The 18,304-nt window shown below is 36.6% G+C and overlaps 1 protein-coding gene across 4 annotated transcripts in view; it reads right to left on the minus strand.

Moving 5' to 3' along the window:
• supt3h (SPT3 homolog, SAGA and STAGA complex component) overlaps nt 1-18,304 on the minus strand; it is a 146,658-nt gene that overhangs the window by 97,640 nt on the left and 30,714 nt on the right. The window lies entirely within an intron of this gene.

The raw sequence follows: 18,304 nt of genomic DNA on the forward strand, positions 1-18,304 counted from the left end.
TTCCCAGTTTAGAGGATGAGGCAGGAGGGGCACTTTGAGCGACTTCTGGTAGTTTCCTGTGGAGTGGAAAACATGCAAGCTCTGTTTGAAAATGTAATTATTTTGCATGATGCATCTGCTATATATTTTCATTATTGGCCCATATAGACTCCTTCAGATTAGCTCCAAATAGTAAGCTGTAATTATGTCAAACAGGAACTTCAGGGTACTGTGTGAAATCGCAGAGCCCAACATCTTCACAAAACCCCTAAAAAAGTCCCTTGGTGCCTAAAAGCATATCTAAAAATACTAGGGCACAGCTGGTTGAAATTTATTTTCTAGGCCATAGCAACAATGTTTGGTTGTTTCCAATTTCTAAAAAACCGCAGATAGTAAAACGCACAGAGAATAAGGCGGACGTAAATAGCACGTGCATGCTTCAGCACTTTTAAGGACCATGTGGGGGCAGAAAGCGAAATGTTTGTCAAAGGTAAATTCACGACCTGTCTCACAATCATAATATCATAAAACAGCCAGGGAAGTTTCCAATCATGAGAAATGGAGAACCTTATGAACTGTAAGTGGAATCAATCTAAAGAGTCAAAAGCCAACTACTGATGTTCTGTCAACTACTTCTGAAATACAATTATAATGAAAGAAATCTGGATTCAATTTGTATGAGTGAAAGTTTAACACTTTAGCATTAGGGGTTTGATCAAATCACTAACCCTCAGTGTGAGCAATAGTAGGCTAATGGTGGTGCTTGACTTGGTAAATGGCACAGAAAATCTGTATCCTTTTTACCAGCCTTCATTTTACTATTACATCATAATTAATCTCAATGGAAACAGAAGCTGACATGATTACACTTAAATAATAAACGTTTTTTTTTTTTTTTTTTTTTTTTTTTTCCTTCGCTTTTATGGTTCCATTAAGAACATTTGACCTCCATGGACACGTTCTAATGCACAAAAGGTTCTTTATAGTTAAAAAAGGTTCTTATTTTTAAAACATTAAAGGGGTGGTTCATTGCGATTTCACTTTTTTAACTTTAGTTATTGTGTAATGTTGCTGCTTGAGCATAAACATTATCTGCAAAGTTACAGCGCTAAAAGTTCAGTGCAAACGGAGTTGTTGTCTATTAAAGTTATAGCAATTTAATGCCTTGAAAAAGGACCGGTTTGGACTACAACGAGCTTCTTCCCGAGTTGGTGACATCATAAACCCTGCAAAACACTGCTCCCGGGAACACGCAACAAAGTGGGTGAGGCCACGTCGCGCGGAAGAGTTGGACGCGAGCAGCGCGAGGCGACGCGTCAAAAGATAATAGAACCCATTATAATAATCAGTGATATTGTCTACACCATAGACTGTAAAAAACACTGTCTACACTGGATGCGGCGCGGAAGACAGCTTCCAGAATCGGCATGAGTTCAATGCTGGATTTGCACCAAGGCTATTACTGAAAGATGAAACCGTGCCCAATTTAAAAGCAGAAACTGCTGCTTATGGGCCCTTAACTGTAAGTATGTTTTATTGTTTGTACATGTTTTTTAAATGTATAGTTATGTTGCTATTTTTTGGTTGCATCAAGGACGTAAACAAAGACCAATGCGTTTTTGCTTTGCTAGCCAGTTAGCTAAATTCTATTGCATACTTCAACAAACATCAACAAACACCAACAAACTTCTATGTTCATAGACAAATAGTTGTTCATGCTATAAATTAAATGCAACCTTTACAAAAATGCTACTACTCAGTCATGTATTCAACTACACTAAAGCTTTAACCAGGATAAAACCGTATATTAAAAGCTAACAAACAGCAGTAACATTTACAAGTGACGGCATCTAAACACTTTGACACAAATACAAACGGAAATAAACCATGCTTGCAGAGGTTCTGCTTGACCCATTTCATCATTACTGCTATCTCGGTCTGATTCGGGCTCAATTTGATAATATGGACGCCATTATTTACATTTCCACTGAAGCACATGTATCAACTAACGATAAGGGGTGTGGCGTTTCCAAAGCTCCAGCGAATCACAATACACTGGGTCAGCTAACCAATCTGAACACATTGCGTATTTTGGAGGGAGTGGTATCAGAAGCAGGAAGTCAATCCGGCCGTTCAAATGACAACGGAAACAGCGGTGTAAAATATATAAAAAATACAGCGTTTTTTTAAAAACAAAGCATTAAGACATGTTAAACTGCGCCCCATAAACACAATCAAGCCTAAAAAAAAAAAACAGTGAACCACCCCTTTAATCACACAAAAATGGTTCTTGAACTGTTTACTTGATCTTTGGAAAACACATTGCTGTGGAACCCCCTTTTGGAACCCTTATTTTTCTATGAGTGTACAACTAAGATTTCAAAGCAGTAGTAACATGCAGTACAGTATACAGCCATACTGAATTGAGTCTGGAAATATTTAAAAAAGAAAGAGGCTGGAAAGTTCACTGATAGCTTAATCTGTCAGTAAAATAATCTTCAGAATGGTTGAACAGAACTAATATTAGAAATATTACTTAACTAGATTGCACATCACATTCTAATGAAGCTGCGACAATGTCTAATTTCAGGTTACACTGCTGTTCAACAGTTTGGGGATGATAAGATTTTTCAAAGTTTTTAAGAAGTCTCTTATGCAGGGGCACAACTGCACATTTGCTGAGCTGATCCCTGCATATTCTATTCCCCAACACTAATCCTCACAGAAAACTTTCTGCAGTCAATGACTTCACCTCTGTAATTATTAAATTCTCTTTGGATCAGGTAATTTACTCACACATCCAATTGTTTTTGATATCATGTTTGACTGCATGCTGCAAGACATAACGTTCTTGTTTGTATTAACAGAAGATGAGGCCAAAAGCCCAATAACTATAAATATAACCCTATAGCTTATGCTTGGAGGGATGAAAACTCATCATTGGTTTTTGCTCATCCTGTTAACAAACAGTTTCTCTCGAATGTAAATGTTGGCTTTTTTATTTTTTTGAGATACTCTGTAATGAATTGATATAAACATTAATCACTTTGCCCTCTTAGGCAACAACATTAAGGCAATCGCAAACCCTCTTTTGGCATTAAAAAACTACTGTCAGGATTTACTAAAGACATGCAGCGCAAAAGTAGTGGTGAAAAGCCACGGACAGTTATCTTTGCAGCTGACCTTATTGCATATGCATTTATAGGAGTTTTCCTTCTAGACGGTAAATTTATGGAAGTATTTAAATGAATCATGCAAGGTGATTTACTAAGGTGATTTTCAAATGCTCCCATGTGTATCTGTGTAAGCACTCAGTGAAGAGTGTCATTGATGACTATTTACAAAGTTTTTGAAGCGTTGATCATTGAAGCCAATCACAGACATATCCGATAAGCTTGTCAACACAATAGCCAGTCAGAGGTGTTTACGAATCCACTCAACAGCGCTCAACACGTCACATTTTTCAAATTTCATTACCAAAGTTGGTACTTTTGACAACTCCATTATGGAAATGATCTGGCTGCATCTGTGTTCTTTAAGTTGCGTGTCGTCAGTAGATCACGCGCAGAACTTTCCACTCCAATCTGTGGAATTACGCTCTCATGCTAATTTGCCTTTTTTAGTAAATCTGGCCCTAAATGTTTATTGACTTCATGAAAATGAAAAAATTATAAGCTAAGCTTACCAACTCTGTTTGTTCACTTGGACATTGCTGTCTTCATTTGAATGCATTGTTTTTCAGTTTTCCCTTTGTCTTTTTCTGTTCTGCGCCACAGAATGTTTCACTGCTCTTGTCATTTCTTTTTATTCATGTGACGTGTCTGCGACAGTATTGTTGAAGGATGAGGGGTAAAAATACATATACAAATATAAATATACAAATACAGCGATAATACATTTTTGAACTCATTTAAAATGCTAAACAAATGTTAGATAAAAATGTTTCCTTTCATTATTATTATTTTTTTTTTTACAAATAGGCTTTTTATTATTTATAATGTTTTATTAATGAACATTTTTACAATGATTTCAGAAAAATGGCTGGACGAACTTTCAGCAACATTACTCCAGTCTTCAGTGTCACATGATCCTTCAGAATTCATTTCAATATGCTGAATTTCTGCTCAAGAAACAGCTGAAAACAGCTGTGCCGTTTCATATTTTTGTGGAAATTGATATATTTTTTAAAGATTATTTCAATAGTAAAGTCTTACAAAAGATTTGTCTCTTTTGATTAATTTAATGTGCCCTTGATGAATAAAAGTATTAATTTCTTACTGACCCCAAACTTTTGAACAGTAGTTGATCTGCAGTAACAATAGGTTATTAAAAAGGCAAGTCGCACAATTAATTGCATTTTTCAAATGAATGATTCTTCAAGACAGTTAGACATTCTTTAACCTCTCGTATATTGACTTCAGCTAGTTTTTATGCATATTCCTGCTCAAAAGACCAGCATATAATTTTTTGTAGCAAAAACAGCATAAGATAAACATCATCTAAGAGTACTATTCAATTATCTAACAGGTCTGTAGCACTTTGGTGCATATAGAAATCAACTGATGTGTGCAATCAGATGAGCTATTGTACAATGGCTTTGACGTGGCTCATCCAATCAGATTTTAGTGCTTGGGAACTATACATTTTATAAAAGTAATTTAATGGACTGTTTGCACGTATTTAGTCACATACAGAACACAACCCAGAATAAACTACCAAAATCTGCTAAAATCCTGAGGTTGTTGGATATTAACAAGGTTTCATCTGTTGGATCTTACTAATAAATCCAGGAGCTTAACTTCATTATTTGGTAAATGCAGTCCATTGAACATTGTCTGGCATGCATCCACCAGGGCTTTTTAATGCCAATTCCCTAAATAATTTGTGATTCGTATGAAATGATTCCTAGTGAGCCATGCTTATGTTACCGTTATGCGAGACACAGACGTTTCAGCACATATGACGACAAGCTGGTCCATCGCTGATGAAAAGAACCAATCAAATCCTCTAGCCCCTAAAGACATTGGCTAATTGCACTAATAAGGCATAAGCAGAGGTTAGGAAATAAAGATGCTGTCTTACAGCTGAAAGCCGGCACGCTTCTTTGGCCAGTTCTGTGGGTTTGTGGTTTTCTCTGATCTTCCTGAGTAAATCTCCCCCCATTACCCCCACAATGGCCACTGAACTGTCGGATTATCTCCCAAAGCACGCTTCTACCATCAGGGTTTGTGGTTTTTGCCTCTCTGGAGCTGCAATTGATTACAAAGGTTGATATTAAATGAAGTTAATCTTTCTGATGTCCAATTTTTATTTTAGAAGCTTGTTTCCTAATAGAAAACTCTTAAAAACTACAGCACATTCTCTTCTCTAATTTGCAATGTAACAGACACTATTTATTTGTTACTTCCATACAGTGCCCTCCACAATTATTGGCACCCTTAGTAATTATGAGCAAAAGCAGCTGTGAAAATAAATCTGCATTGTTTCATTCAAAAAAAATTCACAAAATTACAACCTTTCATTTAAGGAAAATAATTGAAAGTGGGGGGAAACTTACATTATGAAATAAATGTTTTTCTCCAAAACACGTTGGCCACAATTATTGGCACCCTTTTATTCAAAACTTTTTGCAACCTCCTTTTGCCAAGATAACAGCTCTGAGTCTTCACCTATAATGCCTGATGAGTTTGGAAAACACCTGACAAGAGATCAGAGACCATTCCTTCTTGCAGAATCTCTCCAGATCTTTCAGATTCCAGCTCCATACTGGTGCTTCTTCTCTTCAGTTCACTCCACTCATTTTCTTTAGGGTTCAGGTCAGAGGACTGAGATGGCCATGGCAGAAGCTTCATTTTGTGCTCAGTGACCCATTTTTGTGTTGGGTTTGATGTTTGTTTTGGATCATTGTCCTGATGGAAGATCCAACCACAGCCCATTATTGGATTTCTAGCAGAAGCGGTCAGGTTTTTTATCTGTTGGTATTTGATAGAATCCATGATACCATGTATCTGAACAAGATGTCCAGGACCTCCAGCAGAAAAATAGGCCCACAACATTAAAGATCCAGCAGTATATTTAACCGTGGGCATGGGGTACTTTTTATCCATGTGTGCACCAAACCCATCTGGTGGGTATGCTGCCAAAAAGCTCTTTTTTTAGTTTCATCTGACCATAGAAGCCGGTCCCGTTTGAAGTTCCAGTCTTGTCTGACAACTGAATATGCTGGAGATTGTTTCTGGATGAGAGGAAAGGATTTTTCTTGAAACCCTCCCGAACATCTTGTGGGGATGTAGGTGTTGTTTGATAATTTTTTTAGGCTTTCTGAGACTCAAGACTCAACTAATCTCTGCAATGCTCCAGCTGTGATCCTTGGAGAGTCTTTGTCCACTCAAACTTTCCTCCTCACTTCACATTAGGACAATTTAGACACATGTCCTCTTCCAGGCAGATTTGTAACATGTTTAGTTGATTGTGTATATATATATATATATATATATATATATATATATATATATATATATATATATATATATATATATATATATATATATATATATATACACACACACACACACACATATATATATATACACAGTATCTCACAGAAGTGAGTACACCCCTCACATTTTTGTAAATATTTTATTTTATCTTTTCATGTGACAACACTGAAGAAATGGCACTTTGCCACAATGTAAAGTAGTGAGTGTACAGCTTGTATAACAGTGTAAATTTGCTGTCCCCTCAAAATAACTCAACAAACAGCCATTAATGTCTAAACCACTGGCCACAAAAGTGAGTACACCCCTTAGTGAAAATGTCCAAATTGGCCCAAAGTGTCAATATTTTGTGTGGCCACCATTATTTTCCAGCACTGCCTTAACCCTCTTGGGCATGGAGTTCACCAGAGCTTCACAGGTTGCCACTGGAATCCTCTTCCACTCCTCCATGACGACATCATGGAGCTGATGGATGTTAGAGACCTTGCACTCCTCCACCTTCTGTTTGAGGATGCCCACAGATGCTCAATAGGGTTTAGGTACCCTCAGCTTCTTTAGCAAGGCAGTGGTCACCTTGATGGTGTGTTTGGGGTCGTTATCATGTTGGAATACTGCCCTGCGGCCCAGTCTCCAAAGGGAGGGGATCATGCTCTGCTTCAGTATGTCACAGTACATGTTGGCATTCATGGTTCCCTCAATGAACTGTAGCTCCCCAGTGCCGGCAGGACTCATGCAGCCCCAGACCATGACACTCCCACCACCATGCTTGACTGTAGGCAAGACACACTTGTCTTTGTACTCCTCACCTGGTTGCCACCACACACGCTTGACACCATCTGAACCAAATAAGTTTATCTTGGTCTCATCAGACCACAGGACATGGTTCCAGTAATGGTTGTCTTCAGCAAACTGTTTGCGGGCTTTCTTGTGCATCATCTTTAGAAGAGGCTTCCTTATGGGACAACAGCCATGTAGACCAATTTGATAGGCTGACACCGACATGGCTGACCCCCCACCCCTTCAACCTCTGCAGCAATGCTGACAGCACTCACACGTCTATTTCCCAAACACAACCTCTGGATATGACGCTGAGCACATGCACTCAACTTCTTTGGTCGACCATGGCAAGGTCTGTTCTGAGTGGAACATGTCCTGTTAAACCGCTGCATGGTCTTGGCAGCCATGCTGCAGCTCAGTTTCAGGGTCTTGGCAATCTTCTTATAGCCTATGCCATCTTTATGTAGAGCAACAATTCTTTTTTTCAGATCCTCAGAGAGTTCTTTGCCATGAGGTGCCATGTTGAGCTTCCAGTGACCAGTGACATGAGTGAGAGTGATAACACTAAATTTAACACGCCTTCTCCCCATTCAAACCTGAGACCTTGTAACACTAACGAGTCACATGACACCGGGGAGAGAAAATGGCTATTTGGGCCCAATTTGGATATTTTTACTTGGGGTGTACTCACTTTTGTGGCCAGCGGTTTACATTATAGCAAAGTGTCATTTCTTCAGTGTTGTTGCGTGAAAAGATATATAAAATATTTACAAAAATGTGAGGGGTGTAATTATTATATATATAATAATTTCAAACTTCTGACCGGTTGTGTGTGTGTGAACATGGTCAGAGGCCAGTTTTTCCTTTCTTAAATATAAAAAAATCTAGTTCATATTGGCAGTTTAGTCAAATAATTTGCAAACGTCTTTATTACATCAACAAAACTCAATGCTCGATATGAGAATGAGATACACCCCACTGAGACATGAATATCAACTCTATCGGTCACACAGTCAAAGAACCCCAAGCGTGCATCTGATAAATCTGATAAAACTGGATATTATTGGACATGAATTGAAATGGGAACTGTCTTTTTAAGGAGGCAAGAGGGCTGTGTTCTTGTAAGTTACGCCACGCAGGCAGGACTCAATATGTTCATAAAAACAGTGATTAGAGATCTAACGCTCAGGAAAACAGGAACACCTCACTGGCAGGAGCAGAATACACAGAGGTGATATCAAGACAAAATAGCAAATGTTTCCATAAAACTTCAGAGAGTGTTAAGTCACTGAACTCAAACAAGAGATCAGTCCAGACATAACAGTGATGTAAAAAACATCAACCCATCAGATTGCAGAAGAAATAGTCCTCCCTTCATGTGTTCAGCACTCCAAAAAGTAATTCAGGGGACTTGTTACAACAACTTAAAAATATGCATGGTTTCAAGTTAAATATTCTAATTTATTGTTTTAATTAAAACTTAAGTTGTAAACATTATTTTGCTGAGTTTTTTGACATAATAATGTTGATCATTACATCAACTTAATATTGTCAATATTTAAAAAAAAAAAAAAAATAAAAAAAATATAATTATATAACTTAATAAAATTGTCTTGATAATTTGGAAATTAGGCAGTGGATTTCTAGTTCCCAGCATGCTCTGCACATGACTGGATAATGAGAACAATTGTTGAAATTAAGTGTTAGTTCATTTGTTTTTAGGGAAAGGAAAGACATGTGAGAGTTTAATGCGGTTATGTTTGATAATTAAAAGAGTTTCTATAATGTTGAAGTTTTTGTTTTAAATGAAGGTAAACTCTACATTGACTCTATAAGTAATGGCTGCACTAACGCCAGTGAGAAGTAATATCTTACTTTTTCATTAAACATACATGCTAAATAAGTTATGTTAGCATGTGCTATGATAATTGTTTATTTGAACTGAAATAGATAAGATTAATCGGTTCCAGGGCTACAACTAGTAGTTGGAGCGACTTTTTTTTTTTTTTTTTTTTTTTTTGAGTAATCAGCTTAATAATTTGTAGCATAAACACAAATGTTTAAGTTCCTCTAACTCAATGTGTAGCTTGTTGGTTGTCATAACTAAAAAAAAAATTATGCAAATTTTTTTTTTTTTTTTTTTTTTGTTTTTTTTTTTTTGTGTAGAGCCAACACATTATTTTTTAGAGTGAGTGCATGTACTGTGTGTTTAGTGCTTCACAAGTTTTAACATTCATACTAAATAAGCTCTCTTCAATCAAACACATTCTTGAACGTCCAACCTTTCCGGAACATGAGTGATCCTGGAATACGTATCAATGAGGGCGACAGCTTTCATGAGATTAATTCCAAACTGCTGGAAATCAGTAAAGAGACTAAAAGCCATTAATGTCTGCCAGCAGCTCTCCCAACAGTCCCAAACATTCAGTGCTGGCCGTCTCTCCGTGTCCATTAAAAATACCTCCATTATTCCAAATCAAATACAGTCGTCTTTTTGTCTTTTGACACTTGATACATGTTTAAGTAACTGAGTATCCTGTGCAGCCATATTTATTCTAGTTACTGAGTACTTTAATCATAACATCAATTTATTTTGTAAGTATGTTTGGAAATATCACAGTAAGAAAGACGTGACAATGACCTCCATTGTGCATTTAGCTGCTTGTTCAGTTGTGAAGATAATTTATCTCGTCACTGTTGTCAGTGTTCAGTCTTAACAGTGGAGTTGTGTTTCATGTCATTTAAATGATTTTTGAATACAATTCATATTGAATTTTGGCCTGAGCGATGACCAGTTGCACCGCTGATTTGAATTCTGCTAACCACTCACAATATGCAAATATGACTAGCGAGGAAAGTCATGAATTTACACACCCTGCCTGCCCAGATTTTGACCAAAGTCACACTGGGCAGTTTGGCCGTTGCATCTGTTACAAATACTTGTACAAATACAAGTACGGACAAACTGATGTAGAAATTTTATCAGATAAAACATTTGGGCCAACATTGGCAACATTTGACATTTTTTTAGCGCCACTTCACAGACGTGCAACAGTACAGATTTGAGTTATTTTATATATATATATATATATATATATATATATATATATATAAAATGAACACGTTAATTTAGAAAAACATATACATAAATACACGTACTTGCATTATATAAAAAATTTCGGTCACACGTGCTTTAAATGTGTTTTTCTCTAATCAGTTGTTCCAAAAGGTGGCAACACTGGCCCGGGACACTGTTTCACAGTACAAAACGATCATCAGTAATAACTTCTGGACAAAAATAGCGCAGACACTGGGCAAAATTGAAATTTTATAGACCATGTGTTGACCGCCTGCGTTCACGCATGCTATGAAATGGAATAGACTTTGAAAGGCTACGGGCTCGACTGTATATGTATACACTAGTGTACGCATTTATATATTTATATATATATATATATATATATATATATATATATATATATATATATATATATATATATATATATATATATATATATATATATATATATATATATATATATATATATATATATATATATAGTATACTTTGGGCTTAAGGGGTAATTAAATAAAAAAAAAATCATGTAAAAATGTATCATCTTTTAATGGAAAATTAAATAACATTTTAATCAAACTTTGATAATTGCCTTAATCTTTTAAACAACTGAGAAGATAGTGATCAAACTACATTTTATAAAAATCACCTGTCAAGTTCACAAATCTATGAGTCAATAGAGTATTACGCAAGTTTTCGTCTCTGACAGACGGCATGTTGTAGCTGCTCAGGCCACCATTATCACCCTCTTCCTAGAAAGCAATGATATAGTCAAAATGTCCAGTAGTGTGGGTTTTCCGGGAAATGTGTGAACTCATTTAACCTCTGCTTTTCGTAAATACTACCGTGTATTGTGCACATTCTTTTTTTTGACAGACATCAATGTTGTAATATTCAAATGATGTGGATTTGAAAACAGATGGGTCTTAAGGTAACAATTATTTATTTTTTAGCTGGCAAGTATTCAGTGAAGTGATTGATGCCCATGAGTGTGTTTTGTCCAAGTTTTTAGTTCTAATATTCCAACTGACAGACAGCCTAAGTTTTTGACGGACATGATAACGTCCATGAGGGGTGAACTGTTTGATTTTTGGGTAACTATAAATTGTGCTGAAGATGTTCAAAAAGCTTTTTGCCTGGTTCATTATACTTATTTTTTTGAACTTTTTTCATGATTTAAATAAATTACATGTTACTCAGAGACTGACATGTTTGGCTTGTCAAAAATGTTACATTCAGCTGTTGCAAATTTGATGACTTTTGAAAAATCAAGCATCTCCAAAACTGCAGCTCCCGGTCCCGTTCCCGTTCTGCAGTGGTCAGTATCTATCAAAAGTGGTCCAAGGAAGGAACAGTGGTGAACCGGTGACAGGGTCATGGGCGGCCAAGGCTCATTGATGCACGTGGGGAGCGAAGACTGGCCCGTGTGGTCCGATCTAACAGATGAGCTACTGTAGCTCAAATCGCTCAAGAAGTTAGTCCTGGTTCTGATAGAAAGGTGTCAGAATACACAGTGCATCGTAGTTTTTTGCGTATGGGCCTGCATAGCTGCAGACCAGTCAGGGTCCCCATGCTGACCCCTGTCCACCGCCGAAAGCCTCAACAGTGGGCACGTGAGCATCAGAACTGAACCACGGAGCAATGGAAGAAGGTGGTCTGGTCTGATGAATCACATTTTCTTTTACATCACGTGGATGGCCAGGTGCGTGTGCATCACTTACCTGGGGAACACATGGCACCAGAATGCACTATGGGAAGAAGGCAAGCCAGTGGAGGCAGTGTGATGTTTTGGGAAATGTTCTGCTGGGAAACCTTGGGTCCTGCCATCCATGTGGATGTTATTTTGACATGTACCACCTACCTAAGCATTGTTGCAGACCATGTACACCCTTTCATGGAAACGGTATTCCCTGGTGGCTGTGGCCTCTTTCAGCAGGATAATGCGCCCTGCCACAAAGCAAAAATGGTTCAGGAATGGTTTGAGGAGCACAACAACGAATTTGAGGTGTTGACTTGGCCTCCAAATTCCCCAGATCTCAACTCAATTAAGCATCTGTGAGATGTGCTGAACAAACAAGCCCGATCCATGGAGGCCCCACCTCACAACTTACAGGACTTAAAGGAGCCAGATACCACAGCACACCTTCAGGGGTCTAGTGGAGTCCATGCCTCGATGGGTCAGGGCTGTTTTGGCAACAATATTAGTCATACACAATAGCACATCATACTGTTATTCCTGAACGGTATATATATCATATCATATATCGTAATATATTGTGATATATTACAATATTCACAATATATATTGTGAAATATATTGTTTTATCTCTGATTTGTCAATTCCTACCACAAGGTGTAATCCTAACAAATATATATATATATATAAGTCATAATTTACCGAATTACTGTAAAGAGTATGGTAGGCAAAAATATATAGACCATAGATATATAGTACATACATTAAAACAATGGAAATACAAAAGTCGGCCTAAATTTAATGTGAAAACGTCTCCAAAAAGCCCATAGAGCTATAATTTCAGTGATGGTACCTGGTTGTCTAGTATTTACCCACTATCTGCAAAGGCCACTATCCACTCTCATTTAGAAACAAATGTTTTTGGCATCACACATGAGGAAGAGCTGCCAGAAACACAGTCTCTGAAAATGATGAGAGACCTGCCAAAAACCTTGAAGTACTCCCAGACCCTGCTGTAAGAGGAAGGGAGACCTGAATTACACTGAAGTGTGGTCCCTCTGAACGCTACCACATGTTAACACAAGCCTCTGTATCATATTAGCTCAAACCACTGGTATAGAGACATGGCAAATAGAGCAGATCTACTGTACTCAAGAGCGCACATTCAGAGCAACGTCTCAAAACCTCATAAAGCAAAACTCGCCTTACCAACAGCACATGGGCTCAGTAAATAACGGGTTGGGAGGATTTTTCTTCTTACTGGAAGACAATTGTGATTCGCCTAAAGCAGTGAACTCTTTTGACCGGAGTTTAAGAGGAAAAAAAAAAAAAAAAGATCATTATAAGGACAGAATTTGACTTTTAGAAAGAGGAAAGCTTGTCTAAGTCTATATAAAGTCCTGCGTTCATGGCTCTGATGGCTATATATGTTTAAAGTCAGCATGAAATCAAAATTGACCTGAACTGCAAATTATTCATCAGTGCATGATATGATACTAAACTAATAAATAATAAATATAATAAATAAAATAAATATAAATAAAATAAAATAAAATAAAATAAATATAAAAAAATAAAATAAAATAAAATAAAATAAAAAAAAAACCTCTGCCTTCCAAACAACTCTTCAGATTAAAAAGAACGAAGTTATTGACTTTTGATTTATTTTATCCCATTTCTTTCATAATAGTCACATTACAGACGTAAAATGGGTTATAAACAGCATTTCATGTTGACTTCCAGCATGGACGTACGAATTGGATGTCAAACTGAGGTACATCTAACTAGAAGATAGAAACAGAATGTTGTGCACTGTAGTCTAATCCGGAGAGCTTCTCTCTGTCAAGTCTGATTTACGAAAACGCTTGAGATTAAACATTTCTCTTAAAGGAGTAACTCTTCTACTGTGACCAATCTTTATTTGCGGCTGCGTTTCATGACCTTACAGGACCGCATGGGGAAAACACTGCAATAATGTCATCACGCTTTACAAAGACAAAACACACAAGTTAAACAGTTTCAAGAACGCTAACAGCAGAAGTGTCAAAATAACACAAAAAATCTATTAAGAGAGGAGAGGAAAATAAACCAGATTCCTGATGTTAGACTACACAAACTGCCGTCAAACTTCACAAGGAGTTTGTTGAAATCAAAATGATGATGAAATAAAAGCAAACCTGAAGGACTTTTTCTTTATGTGAGAAAATTCAATTGTTTTAACTATTCAGGAAATCTTTGTTTAAATTCATATAATTAAAAATGATGATTCACTAGATACATTGTTTAACATCAATATATTGGACAACAAAGAAATGATTGATCATTTTAGACATTACAAAAGTTACAAAAAAAACTGTTTATCATAAACTGAAATAAGCACTATAACAGACACACGGCACCAGACTACAACAGCAAAGCCAGTGATCTAATTCATGTAAACAGCATGAACACTGTAATGCTTTCTTAAATATTTTTGAGGCTGATGTGATTTGCATCATTTCCCTTCATCCTTTCGAAGCTCATTACCACAACTGAGCGGAGGAAACATTGGGAAGCTCATTAGACATCAAAAACACAATTTTGTTTGTTAAACATGCATTTGTCTCAAAGATCATTTCTAAATCATTCAATGAGTGAAAAAGTGGTTTTATAATTAAGAATGATATTAATTCCAAGTATTATAAGATTTTAAAAAGATGTATAAACTAAATGCATGCTTGACACAAATTGCAATAAACCGAGCTTATGAAGCTGCAAAAACAACAGAAATAACAATATAAAAAACATGAATTATTTATTAAGTACATAAAATATTGAATAAATAAATAAAAATGCATTCTTAACACCTAAAATGCAATCTAGTTGGCTTACTTTTTTCACATTTCTTTTTATAAGCTCTATATTTAAAACTCCAATTCACCAAAATGTATCTGCAGCTTTGAGTATTTTATGGGCTTTACAGTGTAAAAACAATATAGGAACAAAAGCACATCAATAAAGAGAGTTTTAAGGCTGTTTTGTCTATTAGCCACATGCAGAATCTGATCACAGCATCAGAATAAGAGATGGTTTTGCTTAAACATTTAGCAAAACTTAAAAAAAAAAAATAAATAAATAAATAATGTAAAAATGTAAAAATGATTTTAACTAATGAGGCTCACTTATGCTCTAGTCTCAACTGTAGATACTGCATATATCTAAATACTTAAAAGTATTATTCTGGTGCAACTTTCCTATCAAACAGCAGCAAAAGAGTAGCAGACACTTAACCAGCAACAACTGCTGATTGGAGAAATTAAACCTTTATATGTGCTTTGACACACAACGTTTTCAGGTTGAAAGAAATTAAAGAAAATTAAAGAAAAAAAAACTATTATTGTTGATGGATTGATGCTTGAAACATGCAAGTTAAAAGTAAAGTTCAGGCTATCCAATCAACAAGTGTCATTAATAAACCTTTTCTACCCCTTAAACTGAAGAAAAAATGACTAGTTCTCAAATAAAGGCTTAAATGACATTGTGACGTTACGCCACCTGCGACGTCATATTAGACAGCATGCATGTGTGACAGTGAGTCACAGGCTGCTGAAGCCTCTTCAAACGTCACTCAGCACTCAAAGTGCCAGTTCCAGACTTGTGATAATTGTCAGAAATAACAGGTTCTTCTCCTTTAATTGCCATTCTCACGATGTGCCTGTGCCGCAAGCGAAAGCCACTGGGGTTGGCGAGACCTGCCAAGCGTGATCTTGTCATATCCCAGAGTTCTGCGATGTGCTGAATGCGTAAACAGCAGTTCAGATCACAGCTGCGGTTTAACTCGTCCTGACCTTTTCCAGCATGAAGTCTGCAGCGTTCTGCATCATTAGGTCAATTTGGCCATCAACACTCACAAAACAGTCCTAGGGACCATAATTTATGGAGTTATATTTTGTGAGACTGTAAAAGACGCCTGTGTACTAAAAAAAAAAAAAAAAAAAACGTCTTGGGTTGAAAAAAAAAATGGGTCCTCATCCTATTGTGTGCAATATATCAGTGCTTGTTATTTAAAAAAAATAAATAAATAAACAAATGAATGAATGAGGGAGTGAAGGAGAGAATGAGTAAGTGGAGTGAACGGGTGAAGGAGAGAACGAGTGAGTGAGTGAAGGAGAGAACAAGTGAGTGAGAAAAAGAGTGAATGAGTGAGTGAGAGAAGGAGAACGAGTGAGTGAGAGAAAGAGTGAACGAGTGAGTGAGAGAAGGAGTGAACAAGTGAGTGAGAGAAGGAGTGAACAAGTGAGTAATTGAAGGAGTGAATGAACGACTGAGTGAGTGAACAATTTTACCCTCCCTGAAATGTCTTTTCTGATGATGTAAGCAGGGCTATAACTATACAACTATATAACTATAATATAAAAACTATAAATTATATCATAACCACATTGAATGCAATCAAATTCCAATGGACAAAATCAAGACTTAAGCAACTTTTTTCTTCTGATTACAAACTGTCAAAATATAAAATTTGCAATAAAAAAATATTTGATTATTAAATAATTAATGTAGTTGCATTAACTGCAAATAATACAAGGAAATGTAGTATAGTCTTATGAAAGCTTCTTAAATATCAATCTTAAATATAATATTTAAGTTTCAAATCTAGAGTCTGTTTTTATCTGTCTGACTTCAGAAAAGGTATATTAATTACAAGTTCTACACTTGTATTCACATGTGACGACAAAACCGAGAAACATGAACGACAGTTCACGATTAACAATTTCATGCCCTCGAGGACAAGCCCAATTGACGGCAATGATTGAATTTAAACTAACAAATGCAACCTCTAATGTTATTTAAAGCAATTGAGCATGGCTTTCAATGGTAAACTCATAGCAGCTCTAATTTATGAATGTGTGAAATCATGCAGGGGTGTAATGTCTCCTAGAAGCATTAGTGCGCACTTCCTCCGGCAGCCAGGAATAATGTTCTACATCTAATGCCCGGTTTATGCCTGTGTGGTCCGTACTGAATCCGGCCAAGTTAAAGCCGGGCCTTAGAAGGGCACACACACACACACACACACACACACACACACACACACACACACGGACCACAGTGAAACCATGCTCGCAGGAAGACCACCAGTGCTCGCCCGACAAAGAGCAGATATTCGCTGCGACGCTGACGTGTTTAGAGACAGCAGAAACTCAACGCCATGAATGAAAATACAGTCTGTCTCATGAGCAGCTATAATTAGCAGAATGTACAGTCAGGAGTTTCTCGTGTGATCTTAAAGTGTGAAGAAAAAAAAAAAAAAAAAAAAAAAATCACTAAATTCTGAGGTGGAAAATAAAGAATGAAAATACATTCACCAATTGCGCTTCCTGCTAGCATTTATTTGCACATGCTGTCTGTGTTGTTTTAGCATCTGAGTCACGAAAGGAACTACACAAATCACATAACTGATCGTAATGTGTGCCTTATTCGCAGAAGCGTGCTGAATACAGCTAAAAGACAGTGAGCGGCAAAGCTCTTCCACACAAGAGTTACAGTGCCAATATAATATTAAAGGTTCCTAATTTTGTTTTGAACTCTCCTACAATAGGTTTAGGCCATAACCATGTCTTGAACATTGAGGTGATTTTTTTTTTTTTTTTAAAGGAATTAAATAATGAAAAAGATTAAAAAGGATTTAAGGGAATAACAAAAAAGAAATAGGAAGCTCGATCCGAAAGAAATTTGGAACTGATTGGAAGGGGTGGTTTATTCCTTTTCTAATCCGATCGAGAGGACATGTAAACACTTTATCGGATTGAAAGCCAAAACCGAAAAGGACTGCGAATGTACAATGACGAAGAAATGGCCTAATGACGTATGACGCAAGGAGCGAGCTGCAGTTGTTGTTAAATGTCATAAATGACTGTAGTGTTATTCTCCTACCACTCATCATCTGTCAAGAGGAGCAAAACTACGTCCCATTAGTCCTCACTTCATACTCTCATCCACAGACACTTTATTTTGGGCACTATGTTTTTACTAATTGATAAATATAAGCAGCATATATATAACTCTAAGCAGCACGATGCAGTGTGCGCATGTCAAAAACTCAATCATTAATTGTGTCAGGAAATCAGTAATAACCACTGAAGTTTGAGAATCTGGTTAGCTCAAAGATGAGCCTCATTATCATACAAAGGAATGACAATGAATTAACATTTTCATATGTCCGATGCAATACTATACCAGCACGGGATTTTGCACTGAAATGAAAGTAGTACGGCTCACTGTTTAAATTAAAAA

The sequence above is a fragment of the Megalobrama amblycephala genome, linkage group LG5 (genome assembly GCF_018812025.1).
Source record: "Megalobrama amblycephala isolate DHTTF-2021 linkage group LG5, ASM1881202v1, whole genome shotgun sequence".
Classification (NCBI taxonomy): domain Eukaryota; kingdom Metazoa; phylum Chordata; class Actinopteri; order Cypriniformes; family Xenocyprididae; genus Megalobrama; species Megalobrama amblycephala.